The sequence below is a fragment of the Silene latifolia genome, chromosome 9 (assembly GCF_048544455.1).
Source record: "Silene latifolia isolate original U9 population chromosome 9, ASM4854445v1, whole genome shotgun sequence".
Taxonomy (NCBI): Eukaryota; Viridiplantae; Streptophyta; class Magnoliopsida; order Caryophyllales; family Caryophyllaceae; genus Silene; species Silene latifolia.
The window spans coordinates 13,798,478-13,822,367 of record NC_133534.1 but is presented as its reverse complement, the minus strand read 5'-3'; positions in this window follow the sequence as shown (position 1 = coordinate 13,822,367).

Sequence of the window (23,890 nt, the reverse complement as noted above, 5' to 3'; positions counted from 1 at the left end):
TACATACGGACGTCACACATTTCTAACACGGTCAACACACACTTTTGACACATCAATTAAACATAACAAACAAGAAATGTTACATTCTGCCCTCCTAAAAATAAACTTCGTCCCGAAGTTTAACTCGTCTTTACTTAACCCAACTAACTACAACTAATAACTACCTGGGAACACAATTGTATAACAATTAAATAATCACTTGAGAACACCGTCCTTTTCCATCTAAATTCCGATCTCAATCTCAAATAACTCGATAACCATGGTCACACTGGACCGTAAACATAATTCAGCTCATAGGCTAACGCATAACTCAATACCAGTAGTTTAACTACACTCCCCTTTTACACATCAACCAACTAAAGAAGTAGGAACACAACATATAGAACTCATTTGCATAGGTACCCCACAACTAAACATCGACTTGGTCAAAACTACAATCTACAAGCAAGTGCAATTTAAGCATTAAGATTTTACAATCCTACCCGACTAGAAACATGGTTACGTCCTCGTAACCTCTTTTCAATTTTCATATACATATGCAACAAAATCATTATCAACCACATGTGACAGGAAAGAACATATGATAAAAGATTGCGCATTAACATTAAGGTCGAAACAAGGTTTTATTATGGGATTAACCGATTGTCAACAAGTAACATTTATTACTAGCTCATGCTTAACTTAAAAACACAACATCAAACTAAAGAACAACAAGAAAGGAACCAAGGTTTACACGGTTTCACCACTAAACAAATTTGATGATCAATTATAGACTATGAAGAGCGAGAGCAAAATCAACAAAACAATTTAAGAACTTCTCACATTGCAAACATATCACAGAAAATAGATCTACCACTACCATCCATCACACTCACAGGATCTTATTGACATGTCCGTACAACCATTTACTCACCCACTGGTTTAGGTCACGAATTGGGTCGATGAATTTAAGCAATCAACAACATACTCATAATTCATATTATAAATTATAAAAATTGTTTGCACGATATCAATTCTGAAAACATATTTCCCAATAAAAGTACTACATATGATCTATGACAACAACAACATCACTTTCATATCCCACATATGTTTCACATTTTAGCAATCATATCTTTCAATTGTGTCTAGCAACTTAGTATACTCATTTTCAGCAAAACAAAAGATATCGTATAAATAACTTAGACATATACATTTGCCATCATACACTTCGTAGAACACTAGCTATGATAAAAGATTAACAACTTGAACAGCTTCTTTGATTTGCATGATTGAATAATTAGGCAACTCGTAGGCTCAATTAAATGTAACTATAACGACTATCATTTAAACCAATGCATATCATGTGAATCATCAAAGGGTTATCCTATTATAATTGTCAACATAGTTATCATAACAATCTTTATTTTAATATAATTGATAGTAACGACTCGAGAATATAGATATGCCAATTGTCGTGTTATATCAAACAGTTTCCTTTATATCACACCCATACAATTGCAAGAATCACTTTAGCATTTTATGACATTGTAATAACGAACATATTCAATAAGAAATAACAACACTGTTTATTATCATGTTATAGGTTTAGGTTCAACTGAAATAATTTATTGTAATGAAAGTACTAAGTATAACTATAGGCACACAAATTCGCATAGAAGACATTAGAACTCAGATGACATCCTACACGTGTGAACATTTAGACACAATCATTACTACCACCCATGTGTAAACATTTAAACATAACTATTATAATTATTCATGCGAGTATATTAGAACCATCAAATTAACTTTTAATGCCATCAACTTTACCAAGATATGTCAATAGAGTTTTATATTTATTTATATCCGACCACTATGCAAATATGATGAACACACCAGAGATATTACAACATGCCAAACGTATGTAAAATATGCAAACAACTGGACTCGTATAAAATATTTCACCCTTGATTAAGAATCAATTTAAGCTATCCAATTTTACTCATACTATCATGCCAACAATGTTATCAACTAGACTTTAATTTTATCACTTGTTAAGATACACACTACCGAACATGCGTGCTACTATCATCATATAAGGACATTATAAATTCACATTACTAAGACTCATGAATTAATCAAGCAACTGTATGAAAACTTGACATAGAGCGCACATTTTAAATGTTTTGATTCACGTTGTAACTTTCAAAGATCACGAATAAATAACCGTTCGATTAAAACTTGATTCATATTATTTTTATAAAACACGGAGAGTTAAAAAAAAGCACAGGGGAAAAAGAATTAGGTCTAAAGCACAAAATTTCATTTTTAAAGAATTTTACAACTCAGTTGGTCCAAACAAACATGTGACAGCAATTGGTCCAAAACTTGGGTCAGTTTGCAAAACCTACCGTTTAATATAGAGACATCAAGAATTTTCGTGGCTTATCAATTTGAAAACCTATGCGACTCTTTTGACCGATGGAGTTGGAATTATGCAAAAATTATTAATATCAAACATCACTGCACAGGAACTTCCTAACCACATCCCACTAAAATATTTATTACTCCTAATCCGTATATCATAAAAACATGAAACCAACGCCAAATGAATACTAACTCCCAAGGCTATCTCTCATAAAATTTCCATCCATAGGCAATAAACAGAAAAGAAATGGCAGTAAGGTCAGTTAAAGAGTACAATCAAACAAAACAAGGGCAAGTCCTGCAGAACCCGCCTGGGCCTTATCACAACTCACATCGTATCTCAACATCGTCACTCCTACACCATCCTCCAACTCCAATGCATATGAGATGCTCAACATAAATTAATGCAACACAATATATATATATATATATATATATATATATATATATATATATATATATATATATATATAAATCACTGAACTGATAAATCATAAAATCATGCCGGTTACCCGATGTTGTGATATCATATTCAATACGATCAATTCAGTCAATCACCTTCCCATATATGAATCATAACGTAAATCAACAACCACGAATCAAGTCACACAATTGAACAACAACGATAATAAGTCAAGTGTATTTCCCTACCTCAAAGTGCCAGCAATCCAAGTAAGCAGTTCAAGCAGTCCATAACATAAAGCAATGAATTTGATTAACGATCCTTCACGAATCCTTCACCTAAAACAATTATAGTATTTATAGTTACTAACTACTAAATATAGAAATCTCCCAAAATAGAAGCTTTCCCGAAATGGTAACTTTTCTATTAAACCCGTCTCTAATTAATTAATTATCATTAATTATTATTTTATTTTAAATAACTCGGAACTTAAACCAAAACGATAATTAGAGGATTTAAACGAATTATACGATGAAACGAATCAAGCATTTGAACAATTCTAACAATCCCGACTCAAAACCGTCTCTAAACATTTTGAATAACTCGGGAATTAAATTAATTAACTGAATATGATAAATAAAAGATTAACGAATTTAAACGATTAAGAAAACCCGAATCAAACATAAAAACAACTCGAAAAACCCGACTCCACAACCCGTGACTTCTCACTCGCCTAAACTCCTCACGCGCCGCCTGAACCACCGCGACAACCACCAGGCATGCTGCCCACTTCGACCCCACCACCAACAACCACCACCAGCCTGGTCGATCGCGCCGGCGAGTCGAACCAGAGCTGCCAAAGCCGCCTTAGCAGGGGTTGCCGCCACCAACAGCCCACCTTTGCAACCCCACAGCCGCCACTGATATCAACAGTACACTATTCTATCACCACCATTATGCTCACCGCCAACCCACGCACACAGACACCATAGCACCACCGTTTCGACCTCCCCCTAGTCCACGGTGGCGCCACCCCAAACCTATCCGTCTAACCTGCTTGAAACCCGCACTCAAACCCGTGTGGAGGAAGCTGAGAAGCTGCTATTGGCCGAGAGGGCCAAGGTTGAGGCTGCTGATGCCACCTCTGCCAAGTTGCTGGAGGAGCGGGACAGGTATAAGGGCGGCTACGACGCCGTTGTTGCCAAGAGGGAAGAATGGAGGGAAATGTAGTTGGCTCAGTCGGAGGCACATAGGGACACTAGGGCAGTCCTTGCCCAAAGGGAGAAAGATATTGAGATGCTTCAAACTGAGATCATCCCTAACATGTGCGCTCAATTCCGGGATCAGGCCGAGGAAGCGACCAGGGAGGCAATCAAGAAGCTCATTCCTGAAGGCTCCTTCCCGTGGGAAAAATTTGAACAGCTTCTGGATGAGATGGCCGATGCTGCGGAAAAAGCGGCTGCAGAGAAGGCGGAGGCGGCGAAGGCGGCTCAGATAGCCGAGGCCAAGGCGGTCTACGATGCGAAGGTGAAGGAGGCCAAAGAGGAGGCTGAAAGGCTGAAGGCACGTGGAAATAACGAGCTTTCCTCTGGGCCGCCACCGAAGATGATCTTTGCTGCCGATGGTGGGCGGCAACAAGCGTAGGGAGACGGGCGGTCGTCACCCGACTCACCCGGCGTCTCGGATAGCTTTAGCTGTTCGGGGCCAACCATCGAGCCTTTCCTCCCCTGCCATCTTTTGGCGCTTCAAATTTCATGTCTGTAACCTTTTGCTTTTCTTTTCCTTGTTTTTGCAAAACTTTGGTAGGTTGCGTTTTGGCTTATCCCTATGGGGACGGCCGTCGTCTGTATCCTTCTCATTTGTAAACTGTTATCATTTTTAATAAGAGTTTGCTTATTTTGCCTCTGGCTTGGCCGAGGTCTTCTCTTGTCTTCTTGCGTTATTAATTGAGCGCTTCTCATCTTTACCTTCGGCTTGGCCGAGGTAGCTAGAATGCGTATCTCAACTGCGTTTAACGTCTTTTTCTTGAACATGTTAGCATGTTGGTCGCTTCCTCTTTCACTCTCGGTCTAGCCGAGGCGTCGGAATCGCGCTTCCCAACCGCCGTTGTGAACATGTTAGTGTAATACTCCGTATTTATAAGTCTTGGGGTACTCTGTCGAGTAGCCCTTACTCTGTCGAGTAAGGGTAAGTTGCGAAATAAAATAGTTTCTGACCTGTTGGGTACTCGATCGAGTAGCTGGGGTACTCGATCGAGTAAGGGGGTACTCGATCGAGTACCTTGGGTACTCGATCGAGTACCTTGGGTACTCGATCGAGTACCCGTAAACCGGCTACTCGATCGAGTACCCAAGGTACTCGATCGAGTACCCCCTACTCGATCGAGTACCCAACAGGTCAGAAACTATTTTAAAACGCAACTCACCCTTACTCGACAGAGTAAGGCCTACTCGATAGAGTACCTAAAGACTTATAAATACGGAGTATTACAACGTGGGGCACTCGATCGAGTAGCCCGTTACTCGATCGAGTGTGTTTGGGAACTCGATCGAGTGGGTTCTGGGCAGCGTGTTTTCGTGTTTTGAGGTTTAGTACGTGTGTTTATGTTTACCCTTTCTTATATAGCTTCAAGATGCCGCCCAAGAGAACTGCTTTGTATGCGAGAGCTGAGCTTATGACCGTGGATGACATCGTTAAGATGTTAGAGCACCAGGATGCTCTTACTGAGACCCTGAAGAGAGTGAATGAGGACAAGGATAAGAATAAGGAGAAGGAGGTTGATCATTCTAAAATCAGCCTCTATATTGCGAGGTTTAACCCGAAAGAGTACAAGGGAGTTGGGGAGCCCAATCTGCTTGATAGTTGGCTGAGAGAGATGGAGAACATCTTAGACTTGGTTCATTGTCCTGATGAGATGAGAGTGGAATAGGCTGCGTTCTATCTGAGGGAGGCAGCAGGCAAGTGGTGGGATTCAGTGAAGGTGAGTGCTAAGGAAATATATACCAACCAAGGCTTACCTGCTATACCTTGGGAGGAGTTTCGTAGGGCTGTGAGAAAGGAGTTTGTCTTAGGAACATGTGAGGAGTAAGTTGAGAGAAGAGTTTGATGGTTTTAAGATGACTTGAGATGTCTGTGGCTGAGTACTACAGGCGTTCAATGAGAAGTCTAGGTATCTTTGAGGACATGGGTTTGAGTGAGGAGAATTTGGCATTGAGGTTTGAGAGGGGGTTGACCACCAAGATTATGGATAAGTTACCCGTGGGGATCCTTACGATGTTAAGGAAGCTTATGAGAGGGCCGGGAGAGCCGAGAGGTTGGTGGAGATGGCTCGGGAGAGTCGGTGGTGAGAAGAGGAAGTTCGAGAGCGAGGGTGGTGGCCAATCGAATCACAAGAAAGGCAACCACAATCGCCTAAAGGATTTTCTTCTCGGGTCTAGGTTTAGTCTTTGGGCTTCCTTTGGGCGTGGCCGTGGGAGTGTGAGTAATAGTTGGGGAGTGAACTGCTATGGTTGTGGTGGTGTAGGCCACAAGAGACATGAGTGCACGAGTGCACCGGGATCTTTTCAGAGACCTGCACAGAGCTTCGCGAGCAAAGACCTCGGGCGGATCATGGCCAAACCGGGGAAGTCAGAGTTACCAGAGTGGAGGCAACCGCAAAGGCGGTAATTCTTATCAGAAAACACCGACGAACAACAACAACAATCAAGGGTCGGGTGCTAAGCCGACCGCATCAGCCATTACTGTCCAGGGAGGTGGACAGAAGACCAGTGGCAAGCTATTCATGATAGAGAAGAAGGCAGCTGAGGAGGATGCGCACGTTATCACCGGTACATTCCTTGTTAATGGTATTCCTACCTTTGTTTTGTTTGATTCGGGGGCTTCTCAGTCGTTTGTGTCTTCGAGTCATGTAAAACAGTTAGGTTTGAGAGTATATGAGTCTGTTAGTGAGCAAGTTTTCATACCTTCGGGTGAGTCTGTATCGTGTGGGAGATTGTTTAGAGATGTATCTTTGATAGTTGGGCAAGTTGATTTCCCTATAGACTTGCTAGAGTTTCCTTTTAACGGTTTTGAGATGATAGTTGGGATGGATTGGTTAGGAAAGTATAAAGCTAAGATAGACTCATCAAAAGAAAGTGTCCCTAAGAGGTCCTAAGGGTGTTAGTGTGTCTTACGGTGGGTTTCTAGTCAAACCCAAAGTTAAGTTGATTGCAAATTGTTACCTTGAAGTCTTATCTGAGGAAGGGATGTCCTTTGATCCCGTGCCATGTGAGAGATGACCTGGGATAGAGAGCCCTAGGCGGTGGATGAGATACCAGTGGTGGGGAGTTTGCGGATGTTTTTCCAGAGGAGATTCCGGGGTTACCACCGAAGAGGGAGATAGATTTCACCGTCGAGTTGAAGCCAGGAACGGGGCCGATCTCTAAGGCACCGTACCGGATGGGTCCTAAGGAGATGGAGGAACTTAGGAAGCAGTTGGATGATTTGATAGAGAAGGGATACATTAGACCAAGTGTATCGCCTTGGGGAGCACCAGTTCTTTTCGTGAAGAAGAAAGATGGGAGCTTGAGGCTGTGCATAGATTACAGGGAGCTGAACCGTGTGATGATAAAGAACAAGTATCCTTTGCCAAGGATAGATGACCTGTTTGATCAGTTGAGGGGTGCAACAGTCTTTTCTAAGATTGATTTGAGGTCGGGGTACCATCAGGTGAAGATTAGAGAGGTGGACATACCCAAGACAGCTTTCACGTCGAGGTATGGCCATTACGAGTATGTGGTAATGCCGTTTGGGTTGTCTAATGCGCCGACAATGTTTATGGATTTGATGAACAGAATCTTCAGACAGTTTTTGGACCAGTTTGTAGTGGTATTCATCGACGATATCTTAGTCTACTCTAAGACTAAGGAGGAACATGAGGAGCATTTGAGGATCGTGTTGCAGACTTTGAGGGATCATGAGTTGTATGCCAAGCTGTCTAAGTGTGAGTTCTGGTTAGAGAAAGTTACTTTTCTGGGGCATGTAATCTCTAAAGTTGGGGTAGCTGTGGATCCGGCGAAGATTGAGGCAGTGACAAAGTGGGAGGCACCAAAGAATGTTGCTGAGGTTAGGAGTTTCTTGGGTTTAGCTGGATACTACAGACGGTTCGTGAAAGATTTCTCCAAGATAGCTAGACCGATGACAGCGTTGATGAGGAAAGAGAACAGGTTTCGTTGGGATGAGAGTTGTGAGACGGCGTTCCAAACATTAAAGGAGCGTTTGACCACGCTCTCCCGTCTTAGCATTACTGAAGGGAGCGAGAACTTTGAGGTTTATACAGATGCCTCGAAGAATGGGCTGGGATGTGTGTTGATGCAGAATGGTAAAGTGATTGCCTATGCTTCTAGGCAATTGAAGCCTTATGAGGAGAACTATCCTACTCATGATCTGGAGTTGGGTGCAGTGGTGTTTGCTCTCAAGATTTGGAGACATTACCTTTATGGAGCAATCTTTAAGGTATTTTCTGATCACAAGAGCCTCAAGTACATCTTCACGCAGACGGAGTTGAACATGAGACAGAGGAGGTGGATGAAGCTGATTGGCGATTACGACATGGAGATTATCTACCATGAAGGGAAGGCCAATGTTGTTGCTGATGCTTTGAGTAGGAAGAGTGTACATTCCTTGTGTACAGCTCTATCTTTGATGAGGCTGAGGGATGAGGTAGCGAGTTTTGGGATACATATGATGCAGAAAGGAGATGCCATGGGTGATATGACAGTACATCTGGAGTTTTATGATGATATTCGGGATAAGCAGGCTTTTGATCCTAAGATAGTGGAGTGGAGTAGAGAAAGGGACAGTGTCCCGGTTTTCTATTCATACAGATGGTAGTTTGAGGTTTGATGGTAGGTGGTGTGTTCTTAATGACGAGGAGTTGAAAAAGACAATCATGGCAGAGGCGCATTGCACACCATATTCAGTTCATCCAGGTGGAGACAAGCTATACAAGGATTTGAAGAGAACGTTTTGGTGGCCTGGGATGAAGAAAGAGACAGCTGAGTTTGTGTCCCGTTGTTTGACATGCCAGAGAGTTAAAGGGGAACAGCGACGACCGCAAGGTAAGATTCAGTCTTTAGCGGTGCCTGAGTGGAAGTGGGAATCCATTTCCATGGATTTCATTGTGGGTTTGCCAAAGAGTCAACAAGGTAACAACATGATTTGGGTGATAGTGGATCGTCTGACCAAGTCAGCTCACTTTGTTCCGATGAAAGATACATGGACTAAGGCACAATTGGCTATGGCATATCGAAAGAACGTGCTTAAGTTACATGGAGTCCCTAAGGACATAGTGTCTGACAGAGATGCGAGGTTTATATCGAGGTTTTGGAAGGAGTTGCAGGAATCGTTGGGAACAACTTTGAAGATGAGTACATCATTTCATCCTGCGACAGACGGGCGGTACGGAGAGAGAACAATCAAGACTCTTGAGGATATGTTGCGAGCTTGTGTGATGGATTTTGGTGGTAGCCGGGAGCAGAGGTTGGACTTGATAGAGTTTTCTTACAACAACAAACTATCACACCAAAAGATTGGCATGGCACCGTTTGAGGCTTTGTATGGGAGGAGATGTAGGAGTCTAATCTGTTGGGACGATAGTCTTTGAGGCGGTGGTTTTAGGACCAGAGATGGTGCATGAGATGGTGGAACAGTTAAGATGATCGGGAACGGATGAGAGCAGCCCAGGATCGACAAAAGAGTTATGCAGATCTACATCGTCGGGACATAGAGTTTCAAGTTGGGGACAAAGTTCTTTTGAAAGTGTCTCCTATGCGTGGGGTTATGAGATTTGGGAAGAAAGGCAAGCTAAGTCAGAAGTTTATAGGGCCTTATGAGATCTTAGAGCGAGTTGGAGAAGTTGCTTATCGTTTGGCTTTACCAGCTGCGTTAGAGAGAGTGCATAATGTGTTTCATGTATCGCAGCTGCGGAAGTATGTGAGTGACCCATCACATGTGTTGGAGGCAGAGAGCTTAGAGCTAGATGAGTCCTTATCATATCTGGAGGTGCCTAAGCAGATTCTAGACCGAAAGGTTAGAAAGACTAGGAGTGGTGAGACAGTTTTGCTTAAGATCCTGTGGTCTAACCACGAGACCGAGGAAGCTACATAGGAGCCAGAGGAAGCTATGAAAGAGCGTTACCCTTTCCTTTTTGATCAGGTATGTATGGTTACGGGGACGTAACCTTGTTTCTTTTAGGGGGTAGGAGATGATCGCGAGCAGTTTTAAGAGTTTTATACACCTTTTATATGTAGTGTCGGTATGTTTGTCGGGATGAGTTGGGTTAGTATCATGTCTTATGTTGTATTTTGTTTGGCTTTTGAGTCGGGAATGTTGTGGGAGTACCTTTGTTAGTAGTGGTTTGAACTTTGGGGACGAAGTTCCTTTTAAGGAGGGAAGACTGTAATACTCCGTATTTATAAGTCTTGGGGTACTCTGTCGAGTAGCCCTTACTCTGTCGAGTAAGGGTAAGTTGCGAAATAAAATAGTTTCTGACCTGTTGGGTACTCGATCGAGTAGCTGGGGTACTCGATCGAGTAGCTGGGGTACTCGATCGAGTAAGGGGGTACTCGATCGAGTACCTTGGGTACTCGATCGAGTGTCCGGTTTTACGGGGAATTTTCTCGGGTTTTGTTAATTATGCGATTAAGGTATTTAAGTATCGTCGTCATTGTTTTAAATCACTTTTACAAAACCTAAAACCCTGTTTAAGAGAGAAAGCAACCAGTTCATCTTCCTAATCGCATTCTTAGCAATTCCGGAGTTCGACGGTCGATTCTTGTCGTTATTCGTATCGTTGAGTTCCTTGCGTCGAGGGTAAGATCTACGTACCCTTTTTATTGTTTTTCCCTTGATTTTGTTAAACCCTAATTTAGAGATTGGGGGTTTTTATGTGTAGTATGTGATGTGTAGCCTCTATGTGTTATATGATAGGAGGAGGGTTCGTAGAAGAGGCTTTTTGATACATTTGTGATACCGTCTGATCATTGTTGTGCTTTCCATGTAGGATTTCCTACTCGCATTAGTCCCATAATGGGATATTGGTGATGTCTTGTATTTGGTTGTTTGATATAATGATTGTATTGTGTTTGTGGTTGTGATTGTTGTTGATGGTTCTCGAGATGCGTTCTCTACCGAGTGGGGTCACTTGCGGGAGTGGCTTCACGCCCTAGTTTCGCCCTTCGTGGAACCCGCCACGGAAGGGGATGTGCACATTAATGGACAGGGGTTATCGCTCACTATGTGGAGCGGGGATTTGGTGGGTACGGTGCGGTCCCCCACGCGGCAAGGTCCGTGGATAGTCGGGATTGAGATGATGGGAATTGGTGGTGTGTGTGTGTGTGATTCAAATTTGTCTGTTTATCTTATTATTGTTATCTATATTGATTGTGTGATTAGTACTTGACCCGGTGTTGTTTTGTAAACTGCGGTGATCCATTCGGGGATGGTGAGCGAGATATTGAGCAGGTATTGAGATGAGTACTGGGATAGCTGGGATGCCACGACATGATGATAGGAGTCTTCTGTTGTAGCCTTAGTTTATTTACATTTCTGTTAGAACAGTCATTTGAGAATAATGTATCGTACTTTTAGTTTGGTTTTGAGGATTGTAACTATTCCCTAAATTATTTATAATAAACGTTGTTTCTTTATTGTTGTTTGATTATCATTGCCTCGGGCAACCGAGATGGTAATGTCTTCATACCTGAGTGGTCCTGGTAAGGCACTTGGAGTATGGGAGTGTTACAGTTAGCGTATCGACCGTTGTGTCCTCTGTCAGGCCTTCGGTTGGCCGAGGCGACTAGAGGTTACGGCCCGACAGCGTATGTTAGTGTATCGACCGTTGTGTCCCCTGCCAGGCCTTCGGTGGGCCGAGGCGACTAGGGGTTACGGCGCGACAGCGTTCGTTAGCGTATCGACCGTTGTGTCCTCTGCCAGGCCTTCGGTGGGCCGAGGCGACTAGGGGTTACGGCGCGACAGCGTCAGTATCTCAGCTCAACGCTTGTAGTGATCGCCGTGGCGTCTACTTCTTGGGGCGACAGCCCGGCTTGGGCCGTGGCGTCTACCTCGATATGACTGCGGAGGGGATAAACACTTTGATGGAAAAATTGGGTGATTCTTCATTAGATGTAAACATGCGTTGGGGTGCCAACAATTGTTTTGGACACCTCCGCCGCTACACAAAGTATTTCCTGAGATTGTCGGTGTTCCAATGGCTCATCAAAGGCACACCCTCCATGTCGGTCAGCCGGTATGTACCCGGCCTCATTTCTTCAACCACTTTGTAGGGACCCTCCCAGTTGGCCGTTAGTTTACCATGGATGTTTCCTTTGTTGGTGGCGACCGACTTTCTTAGGACTAGATCCCCTACTTTCAAATCCCTTTTGTGGACTCTCCGGTTGTAAGCTCTTCTCATTCGGTTTTGGTATACTGCCAAGTTGAGGCGTGCTGTATCTCGGCTTTCTTCGACCAGGTCTAGGAAGGTTCTTAAGCCTTCCTCATTTTCAACCGGGTTAAAGGTGGCCGTTACGAATGTCGATGCATCGTTGCTTCAATTGCGGGATCGCTTCGGACCCGTAGACTAAGTGTAATGGACTGTACCCCGTCGCTTCTTTCTCCGTGGTTCGCAGGGACCACAGGACGCCGGGTAGTTCATCGGCCCATCTTCCCTTTAGGTCTTCGACTGTCTTCTTCAAACCGTTGAGGATTGTTTTATTGGCTACCTCCGCCTGTCCATTGCTCTGTGGGTGGCAGACGGAGGAGTATGCAAATTTGATACCAAGTTCCTCCAGCCAGCTCATTATTGTGTCGCTCCAAAACTCTCGGCCGTGGTCGAATACCATGACTTGGGGTAACCCAAAACGAGTTATGACATTTTCCCAGATTACCTTTCTTAGGGCCGCCGTCGTCTTCGCAGGTACTGCTACAGCTTCAACCCATTTGGTGAAGTAGTCAACGACGACAATCAAGAACTTTCTTCCGCCGGATGCCGTTGGAAATGGCCCTAGTAGATCCATCCCCCACTGTGCAAAAGGAAGGGGACTAAGTACCGGCTGCAGGTCTCGGGATGGCGCATGTATCACCGGAGCATGCATTTGACAGTTGTTGCACTTTTTGGTTTTGGCTCTAGAACCCGCAAGCATGGTGGGCCAGAAGTAGCCGGCTCGGAGAGCTTTGTGGGCTAGTGTTCTTGCCCTCATGTGATGGCCGCAGATGCCTTCGTGAATTTCTGTCAGTATTAGCTCCGCGTCGGCTGGGCCGACACATTTCAAGAGTGGCCTCGTCACGGACCTCCTGTACAATTCCCCTTCAAACACCAAGTACCTTGCTGCGATCCTCTTTATCTTCTGCGAGAGACTGCGGTCCTCCGGTAATTCGTTTATCAATTTGTATTTCATTATCGGAGTCATCCACGTCGTCTCGGTCTTTATGTTACCCACCATGCCGACGGCCTCGCAATGCTCTTGGCATTCCCGATGTCCACCAAAGACGGTTGGTGACATTCTTGATGGTTGAACTAGCAAGTTTCGAGAGAGCGTCGGCTCGGTTGTTCTCGGACACAGGGAATGCATTGTATCTGAAAAGATTTCAACTTTGAGGTGTCAGCTTTTTCCCTTTCCAGGTATCTTACCATTCCGTCGTCTCGAGTCTCGTACTCTCCTCTGATTTGGTTAGCCACTAAAAGTGAATCTGTTTTCAAAATGATGTGCTCCGCCCCGGTAGCTCTAGCTAGCTCGACTCCGGTTATCACCACCTCGTATTCGGATTCGTTGTTTGAGGCCGTGAAGGTAAATTTCAAGGCATACTCAAACTCGTCCCCGTTTGGGCTGATGATAAGTATGCGGCTCTGAGATGTTCGTCGTGGAGGACCCGTCGGTGTATACCTCCCATACTCCGAGGTTTTGCTTTCTTTCTTGGTATGTGCACTCGGCCAGAAATCGCGGTGCACTGTCCCTTTATCGAGGGCCTCGGCTTGTACTGAATGCCGAAGCCGGATAGCTCTATTGCCCATTTGATGAGCCTGCCGGATTGCTCAAATTTTTCCAATGCTTTCTCCAATGGCTGGTCGGTTAAGACCGTCACGGGATGTGCGTCGAAGTAGGGTTTCAGTTTCCTTGCGGCGACGACAACAGCGAAGGCTGCTTTTTCAATCAGCGGGTAATTTCTCTCGGCGGGCAACAACGTATGGCTGACAAAGTAGATTGGGTATTGCTGCTTGTCCTCTTCTCTGATGATTACGGCGCTGACCGTGGCCGAGGTAACTGCTATGTACAGATATAGCGTCTCCCCAAAGATCGGCACGGACGGGGTTGGGAGAGTCGAAGATGAGCTTTCGATTGCTTGAAAGTCGTGCTCTCCTCCTCCCCCACTGAAGTCTTTATTCCCCTTCAACACCTTGAAGAAGGGGGTGCTCTTGTCGGCTGACCGAGAGATGAAACGGGCTAGAGCCGCCATCCTCCCGGTCAGCATCATAACCTCTTTTCGATTCCTCGGCTCCGGCAGGTCTAGGATTGCTTGGACTTTGTCTGGATTGGCATCAATTCCCCTGGCGCTGACAAGTACGCCGAGGAACTTACCTGCCCGGACACCGAAGTTGCATTTCATTGGGTTGAGCTTCATCTTGTATTTCCTTAGTGAACAAAATGTCTCGTGTAAATCGGCTAAGTGCTCGCTGTCAGACTTGCTTTTTACAATAGCATCGTCGACGTAAGCCTCAATGTTCCGCCCTTTTTGATTTTGGAACACTTTGTCCACCAGCCTTGTGTAAGTTGCGCCGGCGTTCTTCAAACCAAACGGCATCATTTTGTACATGTATGTGCCGTTAGCGGTGATGAATGCGCATTTAGGCATGTCTTCCTCGACCATGAATACCGATGATACCCCGAGAAGGCGTCCGGCAGGCTCGATAGTGTACCTGCCGTCGCGTCAATTAAACTATCTATTCGAGGCAAGGGATAGCAATCTTTGGGGCATGCTTTATTAAGATTGGTAAAATCTACACACATCCTCCACGCCCCCGACGACTTCCTCACCATTACGACATTAGCTAACCACTCAGGATAAGTACAAGGCATGATGAAGCCCGCCGCCAGTAATTTATCTACCTCGGCTTTGATGGCCTCATCCTTCTCGGCTGAGGAGTTCCTCATCCTTTGCTTGACAGGGCGAGCGGTGGGGAGTACGTTCAGCTTGTGAACAATTACCTCCCGGCTCACGCCCGGCATCTCGGCCGTTGAGTAGGCGAAGACGTCTTTGTTCTTCCTCAGCGGGTCTAGGAGAGCGGCCCGAATTTTGGCTCCCGTTGACTGACACCGATAGTCACGGTGCGCCCGGGTCAATTTCCACCTCTTCGATCTCGGCTCCCTCGACCATGCCGACGCTTGAATCCACGAGGTTGCCCTCCCGTTGTAAGGATGGGCTCTTCCCCTTCTCGACTTTTTGCCACTTTGAGGGACTGCATGTTGCATCCTCTGGCAGATATCTGGACGTTGACCACCTCGTCCTTCTCGTCCTTGGAGATGAGCTTATGCGCTTCCCCCCGGTCCGAGACATACATCAGTGTCAGGGCCCGTATGGACATTACTGCGTCGGCCTCGCTCAGAGTGACTCGGCCTATGAGAACGTTGTAGGAGGACGAGCCGTCAATGACCACGAACTCAGCTAGGACATTCTTAGCCGCATTCCCCTCGCCGAACATCACTGGCAGTCTGATTGACCCCAGGGGTACCAGGCCGGCCCCGGAGAAACTGTATAGCGGATTGGTGCAGGGGCTCAAGTCTTCAACCTTCAGACCGAGGTTGAGAAAGCACTCCCTGAACATGATGTTCGTGTAGGCGCCTGTGTCAATCAGGCACCTCTTGACCAGGTGGTTGGATATGTCCAAGTGGACTACGAGCGGGTCGCTGTGAGGGGCGATGACTCCCTCGTAGTCCTTCTTTCCAATGGTCATGTCGGGGATGTTGGAAGCGGGGATCGCTGTTTCGGGCACAAAGTTGATGGCCTGATACAGCTCGTTCAGGTGCCGTTTGTGCCCATGAGCGGACCCACCGTTCTCGTTGCCCCCGATGACAACATGGATTACTCCTATCCGTTCAAAGACGGATTTCTTATTCGAGCCGCCGACATCAATCTTTTGGCCTTTGGCGACATATTTGTCGAGGCTCCCCTTCCGATCGCTCTTCGATGGCATTCTTCGATGCCTGAGTTGTCGATTAAGTGGCCGTGTGGCCATGGTACTCACGATCGGCTCGTGTCACCGTCACTCCTCGGCGGGAGGCCTTTCCCACTTCGACCCTCGTTCTTGCTCGGGCGAAGACCTCGGCGGCAGACACAACCAGGGGGTGTGATCATTGTACCGCTTCCGGTAGTACGTTTCCGAACTCCCCCTACGCCCACCGAGTTCTCGTTTCTGGGGACTGTCACGGCGTCTTTCATCCGGGTTGTCCTCCCGGCGCTCTTACTCTCGAGTGCCGGCCTCGTCGGGGCCTACCCGGGTTTTGTGGTAGTCCTCCACCTTAATGGCTTGATCGGCCATCTTCCTGGCGGAGTCTAGGTTCAGGCCGCCGCACTTGATGAGCTCATTTTTTAAGTCTCCTCTAGGGAGGCCTTTCATCAGTGCGAAGGCCGACAGTTCGCTGTTCAGCTCACGAATCTGCTGAACCTTGGCGTCGAACCTTTTCACATAGCTTCGGAGAGACTCGCCTCCCTCCTGCCTGATAGTCAGGAGGTCCGATGTCTCGACGACCCTCCTCTTGTTGCAAGAATATTGGGCTAAATATGTCCTTTAGGTCGGCGTAACAGTATATCGACCCATCGGGTAGCCCCTTGTACCAACTTTGTGCCATCCCCTGCAGAGTCGTAGGGAAAACTCGGCACCAAACCTCATCAGGCTGCTCCCACACCGACATGTGAGACTCGAAAGCCTCGGCGTGGTCGGTTGGGTCGCCTTCTCCTTTGTAAGATATGGATGGCAACCTTAGCTTGGGCGGCACCGGGACCTCTAGGACGTAGGCGCTGAGGGGCTGTCTGACCACGTGTTGAACGACACGCGGCGATCGGCTCCTCGCATCCCTAGTCCGGCTCCTCTCCCCGTTAAGTTTAGTCTAAACTAAAATACTTATATTTAGGGAGGACATAAATCCACGAAAAATATGAATATGTCACTGGCTTTATTAGAGTAATAAACAATATTAAAGGCATCCACTTACTCTAATACTTTCGTGGCATTAACCATTAGTGTCGTGGCAATAGGGCTAGCCTTATATTTATTTAAGGTATACAATATGAAGTATTGTTTTAGCATAATTTTTTAGAGAATCGAAAATTAAAACAATTAAGTGAGAGTTAATTGCATTTGTTTACATTTAAAGTGATGTATTTTGAATGCAGAATGCAAATCGCAATAGTTATATGCAATTGTTGCATTTGGTGAGATAGAATGTTCCGCCTCATATATGTTTAAAAAAGAAAGTAAAAATCTCTTCTAGAAATGTTTGAGCCAATAACACGTGAATTTTAATGTAGGAATTAAACTCCCATGCATTGCAAATTAACACGTCAATGTAATTCCCGTATCAACCAAACGAGCTCTAAAAATAGAACTTTACCACCACACCAACTGAATCAACATAACCCTCTCTTACACTAAATCTCCTCAATCATACAACCAACCCCTTCTCGACACCCATGTACTCTGTAATACCTCATGTTAATTGATATACTCATATGACTACTGAAGCTTGAAAGTACTACTCATATTAACAAATTGTACTTTATTTTATGAAAGCTTTTAATAAGAACACGACAGTTAGGCGTATTTGCTAGGGAGTAGTCTTAAGGTGGATAACCTTTTGAAAAGTGACAAATGTTACTACATCAAAAGTCTTGCGGGTGTTATAACTTATAATGAATTAATTGTATTTGAATAATTACGGTATTGAGAAATAGTCTGTAATAAGTTAGCGGACCAACAACAACAAATCGGTATTTAGTTTAAGATTACGAAGATGTAAAAATAATTCAATCCGCATATTAGCATCTCTTCTAGGCCACAAAAGAAAAAACTTGTTTGATTCCCAATTTACTAAATTGCAAATTGCAAATCTTCTTCATAAAAATAATACTCCATATTGAAAATGAACCAAAGAAAAAAAGGAAGATGACGTGAATAAGCATAAGAGGGAGTGGTTTATAAGCCAAAGTCATGATCAAATAAAATTATTATTAAAACCCAACTTGCGTATATAAATACAAATCGGATATCATAATCGACAGTGAAAGCCACGAGAAGTTATTATACGTAAATTAAAATTTCGTAATTTAATTTTAATTAGTCATTATCATTTCCACCTCCTTGTTCTTTCCATCATTTGGTGAATTTGCAACCATGTGAAACTACACCAACAATTTCATCCCTAAACTATACTATCCTCATGTTAAATAACAAATTTGAAATAAATAATACTATTACACAAATTCTTGATTAAGACTGTAATATCCGTTTTAATAGTAAAATGGATTAAAATAGGTATCATATGATGGTAGTTGTCTAAAAGCAAAATGTTTATCTTATAATCAGCGAAAATGATAGTGTTTAGATACGTTTTATCACTAAAAGTTGTTTTCGTCTTAGGTAAGACTAGTTGATGTATGTAACTTTGAGTTAGCAAATTCCATAACTTGATTATAGATAGCGCCACTTAAAATTCTACTTAACGTTCCATCTAATTGTTATATGACGTTCGATTAATAAATTGTTCTATTTTAAGATATATAATAATTAGTTAAGGGATTTTCCCTCAAACAAAAATACTCCGTAATTAGTTAAGGAATAAGTGAGCCTAAATTGCCCACTTAAGCAAACAAACAATTTAGTTAAAGAGTAGATGATCTTGATGATTAGGGAGACCTAACTGAAAATGAAAGCAAGTTCTTGTTTCAGACGACTATTTTTCGTCTAAAATTTCAAACGGGCATATATAATCAGTTTATAGTTAAATGTAATTACAATAGTACCGTCAATGTTACAGCTTATGTTAACTTTTTTTAATAGTGGTCACATTTAACTATAAAATAATTATAAAATTCTATCTTATTGTTTCAGATTAAAATGGACCGTTTGAAATAAGACCAACTAAAAAATGAATGAAGGAGTAATAAAAGAGGCAAAGCATAAGTTGTCAGCATCCAAAGTGAGACTTGACATGAAAACTTCATGTGCAACTTAATCTTTTCATAACTATGTCTTGGTGTTCTAAGCTTATAGTACTACTATACTTAGTCTTATCTTCTAGCTATATCAAAAGTCATCATTTTCGGTGACCTTTTAGAAATTTTGTGAATAAATGAACAAACGAGGGATGCTTTCTTGTATTGATTGGCATAATTTCAATTGTTTCGGCTTTATTTTCGTTAAATTTGTTCTTTTTCATTCTATATATATCCGAGTAAGAGATAAGTTGATAACGTTTGTCAACTTTGAAGCAGTTAGGTCTTTTTTTTTTTTTTACATAATTTGAGCTCATTTTACTCGGTTAAGATTTATTTAGTTCACTTAAGCTTCATTCAATTCAGTTCAAATTATCTCTTCACAAATTAACTTTTATTTCAGTTTAACTCTACTTAGTTCAACTCAGATTCATTAACTTTAGTTTAATTTAACTTCATTAACTTTAGTTCAGTTCAATTTATCTTTTCACAAATTAACTTTTATTTCAGTTCTGCTCCATTAGATTCAATTTAGTTCAGTTAATCTATTTTCAGCCGAAAAGAACATGGCCTTCGTTTTACTCCTAAAATAGATCCAAGTATTACGAAGTATCACATAACGAGGGGGTGCTTGTGTTGATTGCAATAATATCAATAATTGTTTCGGGTTGTTTTTCCCCAAATTTTTTTATAAGGGAAATGATAAATATAACTCATTGGGTTGTATTTAAACATTTAATACCCTTTTATATTTGGTATTAATTTAGAAATTAGAGAGTAAATTACACATAAATTAATGCAATTAATGCATATATTAGTGGGTTATATTTATCATAACCCTTTTTATAATATATATAATGAAAATAAATAATGTTTTTCAATTTTAAACCACTTTCTCTTAAGATGGTTTTAATTTAAGACGGAAAAAATATCAGTATTTCACAATAAAAAGTGACATTTAATGATAAAAAATTATAAATAACTAAAATTATCAGTTTCTAACAATACATAGAAACTATACATTAATGATAACCTTTAATAAAAAAAATGGTCACATATTTTATCGTAAAATTGTCGTATATTATCGGTTTTAATTTCATTGGGATACCGAATTTGCGATTCTGAAGAGCTCTAATGTAAAGGCACTCCTCAAACCGCGCAAGGTCATTGCCTAAACAGTGTAGTGTGGTACGGCATTTCTCTGTTCCTGTTTAGAAATGATGAAGGGTGAATGAATGTGGTCCGGATCTTGTTAGCTTTGGAGTCAGCCTTTGGATTGTAGTAGTCTTTTAGTATTTGTTTCGCTGGTTGAGAAACTTTGGATTACAATTATTGATAAGCAGATCCAATCTAATCCCGAATACATTGACATTGAACTTCTATATTCAACTCAAATTGAAAATAATGAATTGTGATTATTTTTCGAATTTTAAGATATTAAGGAAAAGATATTTGTCCCGCTATAGCATATTTAATGGACTGAAAAGTCGATCTAAAATACACTTTATATCCAATATTAGATATAAACAGGGGCGAAGCTAAGATTTAAAATATGGGGTAGCAAAAAAAATTTCCGAGTAATCTTGTTTTGTAAAATTAAAGATTGCAATATATCCAATATTAGATATAAACAGGGGCGAAGCTAAGATTTAAAATATGGGGTAGCAAAAAAAAATTTTGAGTAATCTTGTTTTGTAAAATTAAAGATTGCAATTTGCAAAATAGTTTTAACTTATAATCCTTATTACACGGGAGGGGGAAAAAAGAATAAAAATGGTTGAAGGATAGAACCCATGAGGTGATGGAACAAGTCAACAATTTTAACCACTGAGCTACTGACTTCTTCTTGTATTTTTATTTCGCTTATTAATATTTAGCTGTTTCCTCAATATTCTAGCTATTGAAATAGCAGAATTTAATTTTTAAACCAATTCTTTTGGGTTTGGGGTAGTGAGAGCTACCCTTTGCAACAAGGTAGCTTCACCCCTGGATATAAATCCAAAATTTTCTAGTACTAAAAAGTTCCACCTTAACCCTAATCATTTGAGTCAAGGTTTGATCTAATTTAACAAAACTAAGAGAGTTTTCACTCTTATACGAGTCATAATAAAACACAAATACTACTATATAACCAGTTGTATAACGAGCATTTTACAACCCTATATATTAATCCGAGCTTATGTGTAATTTTTCTGAGTTTTATAAGAGTTTATTTTTTTTTTTTGTTTAAGTGTGTGAGTTCAAAAACTTTACAGCATAACTCAGATTCTTTTAAACAAAACTCGAAAATTTTAGTACACAACTCGGATTCTACATCATACAACTGCATACAATAGGTTGTATAATCTACTCATTGATAATAAAATCCTACTTTCACATTAGATAAGGTGGTGACCTATTTTACTAATGTTCATCTTATTATATAATCAAAAGGTCAAACATTCACCACTTAAAATTAAATAAAAATTAGTTTTAGCTATAAACGATCTATAAATTGCAACAAAACTCCTAAAAAAAGTATATAGTATCCCCAACCTCGGTGTAAGTTAAGGATAAAACTAGGGATGGCAATGGGTAGGGTCTGGGTAGGGTCCGCCTAGACCCGGACCCGACCCGAGATTTTCCCTTTGGATTTTCCTTTGACCCACCTGGACCCGCAAGGGTCTAAAATTTGAGGACCCATACCCGGACCCTATGGGTAAGGGTAGGGTCCAGTCTACCCGGGTCCCAGTTTACCACTTTAAGAATAAGATTAACGGTATGGGGTCAATAATATTAAAAAAAAAAAAATCATACTACTTTAACATTATGAGTTTATTAATCTGCCGTTAATGGTGGTTGTCGGTCGCCGGCTATTAGAGAGGTGGTTGCCAATCGCGTATCAGTGTTGTGGTGGTGGTTTTCTTGTGTCAGTGGTGGAGTGGTGGTATTGTCAGAAGAGTTTGGTTGGGTTTTATCACTTTATGGGATGAAGGAAGAGAAAGAGACTTTAGTTGGGTTTTTAGAGTCGGCCAATATGAATTCAGAAAAGTTATAATTTTGATTTTTTTTTTCTTTAATAAAGGGTCTAAGGGTCGGGTATGGGTCTCATAACTTAGACCCGGACCCGAACCCGAAATATTTTCTTAAGACCCATACCCGACCCATACCCATTGGGTCTGAAAAAATGAGACCCATACCCGACCCATTAGGGTCCGACCCTCAGGGTCTGGGTCGGGTCCCCGACCCACTGCCATCCCTAGATAAAACTGACTCACTTAAATCAAGCTACATTGTATGTAATGTCATGCCTTGTCCCCAGACCTAGGATTTGGGCCCCACAATGTCACGGTGAGAGTGTCGAAATAATGTCGCGACCCATACGTCGGTTCGACAACCACTCCCCCAAGTAACCAACATCTGTTTCTAGCGGTCGAAAATTCCTAGGATATAAGAAAACCTCAACAAAAATCATACTCTCACACTAGATCAGGTGGTGACCTAATTTGTTAATGTTCAACTTATTATTATAATTAAAAGGTCAAACATCCACCAACTAATTAAATAAAAATTAGTTCTGACTATAAACGATCTATAAATTGCAACATAAATCCTAAAAAAAGTTTGTAGTATCCCTAATCTCAATGTAAGTTAAAGGATGAAGCTGTCTAACTGAATCATGTTAATATCATGCCTTATCCCAGATCTAGGATTTGAGGTCCACAATGTGACGGCGAGCGTGTCAAAATAATGTCGTGACCCACATGTTGGATCGACGACCACCTCCCCCAAGTAACAAACATCTGTTCCTAAGGGTCTAAAATTCCTAAGGTATAATAAAACCTCAACAAAAATTGTGACTTCTCACTTCAAATTACATGTTTATTACGGAGTATGATTTAAATGGTCTATAAATTGCAACACAAACCATAAAAAAAGTACATGGTTTTTCTAATCATTGGGTAAGTTAAGGTTTGAACTGATTAACTAAAACTTGCTATATTGAACTTGTGAAGTTGTGAGTTATGTCATGCCTTGTCCCTATACTTGACAAAACTGACTCGATTTGAATGACTCAGCCCACACCAAATTGAGGATGCGAATCTCACCCGAAACTCGAATTGACCCAAACCAAATGTTTATTATCGGAAACTGATTGTTATCCCTAAAAAACTTGAAAACAACCCATCCACTATGACCCGACCCGGCCCGACCCGAATTCTTACAAACACGAACAACCTAAACCTGATCCGATTAACCTGTTTGTCAGGCCTACTTGTCTCGTGACCTGGAACTCGAGGCCCACAATGGTTGTGGCAATGGTCGTGGCACGAATGTAGGAAAGATGTCACGATTCACGTGGTTGTTCAACAACCACAAACTAATTGTGACATCCCCTTCAAATTTCAGCCTCATTATCGACTCAAAGAGGTCGATTGCCCCCGTAACTCTCGCTTAGTTCCACCACCGCTCATAAAACCGTCACCAAACCGGTCACTCACTCATGTCAAGCTCAACAATAAAGGAACCCCTTACAAAATCCAAAATTAAATGAAAAATGGTACAATGGTCCATGATTAAACATAAGTCTATGATTAGTAACAAGTGAGAGACCAAAGGATAAAGACATGACAATAAGGCTAAGACATCAAAGAGGGGTATGCCCTTGCCTTTGTAGGGGACGAACTATGTTGGTCTCTCTTGGCGTGACGCGGTCCCTACAACCCCACTTCTTTTTTATTTTTTTTAACTTGATTTTGCTCTACTTATGTCTATTATTTGTCATTTTTTACTATTTACTCTACCTATACTTTCCCCTATTATCTCCAGTTTTCTTCTAGTCTTGTGTTTTTGTCT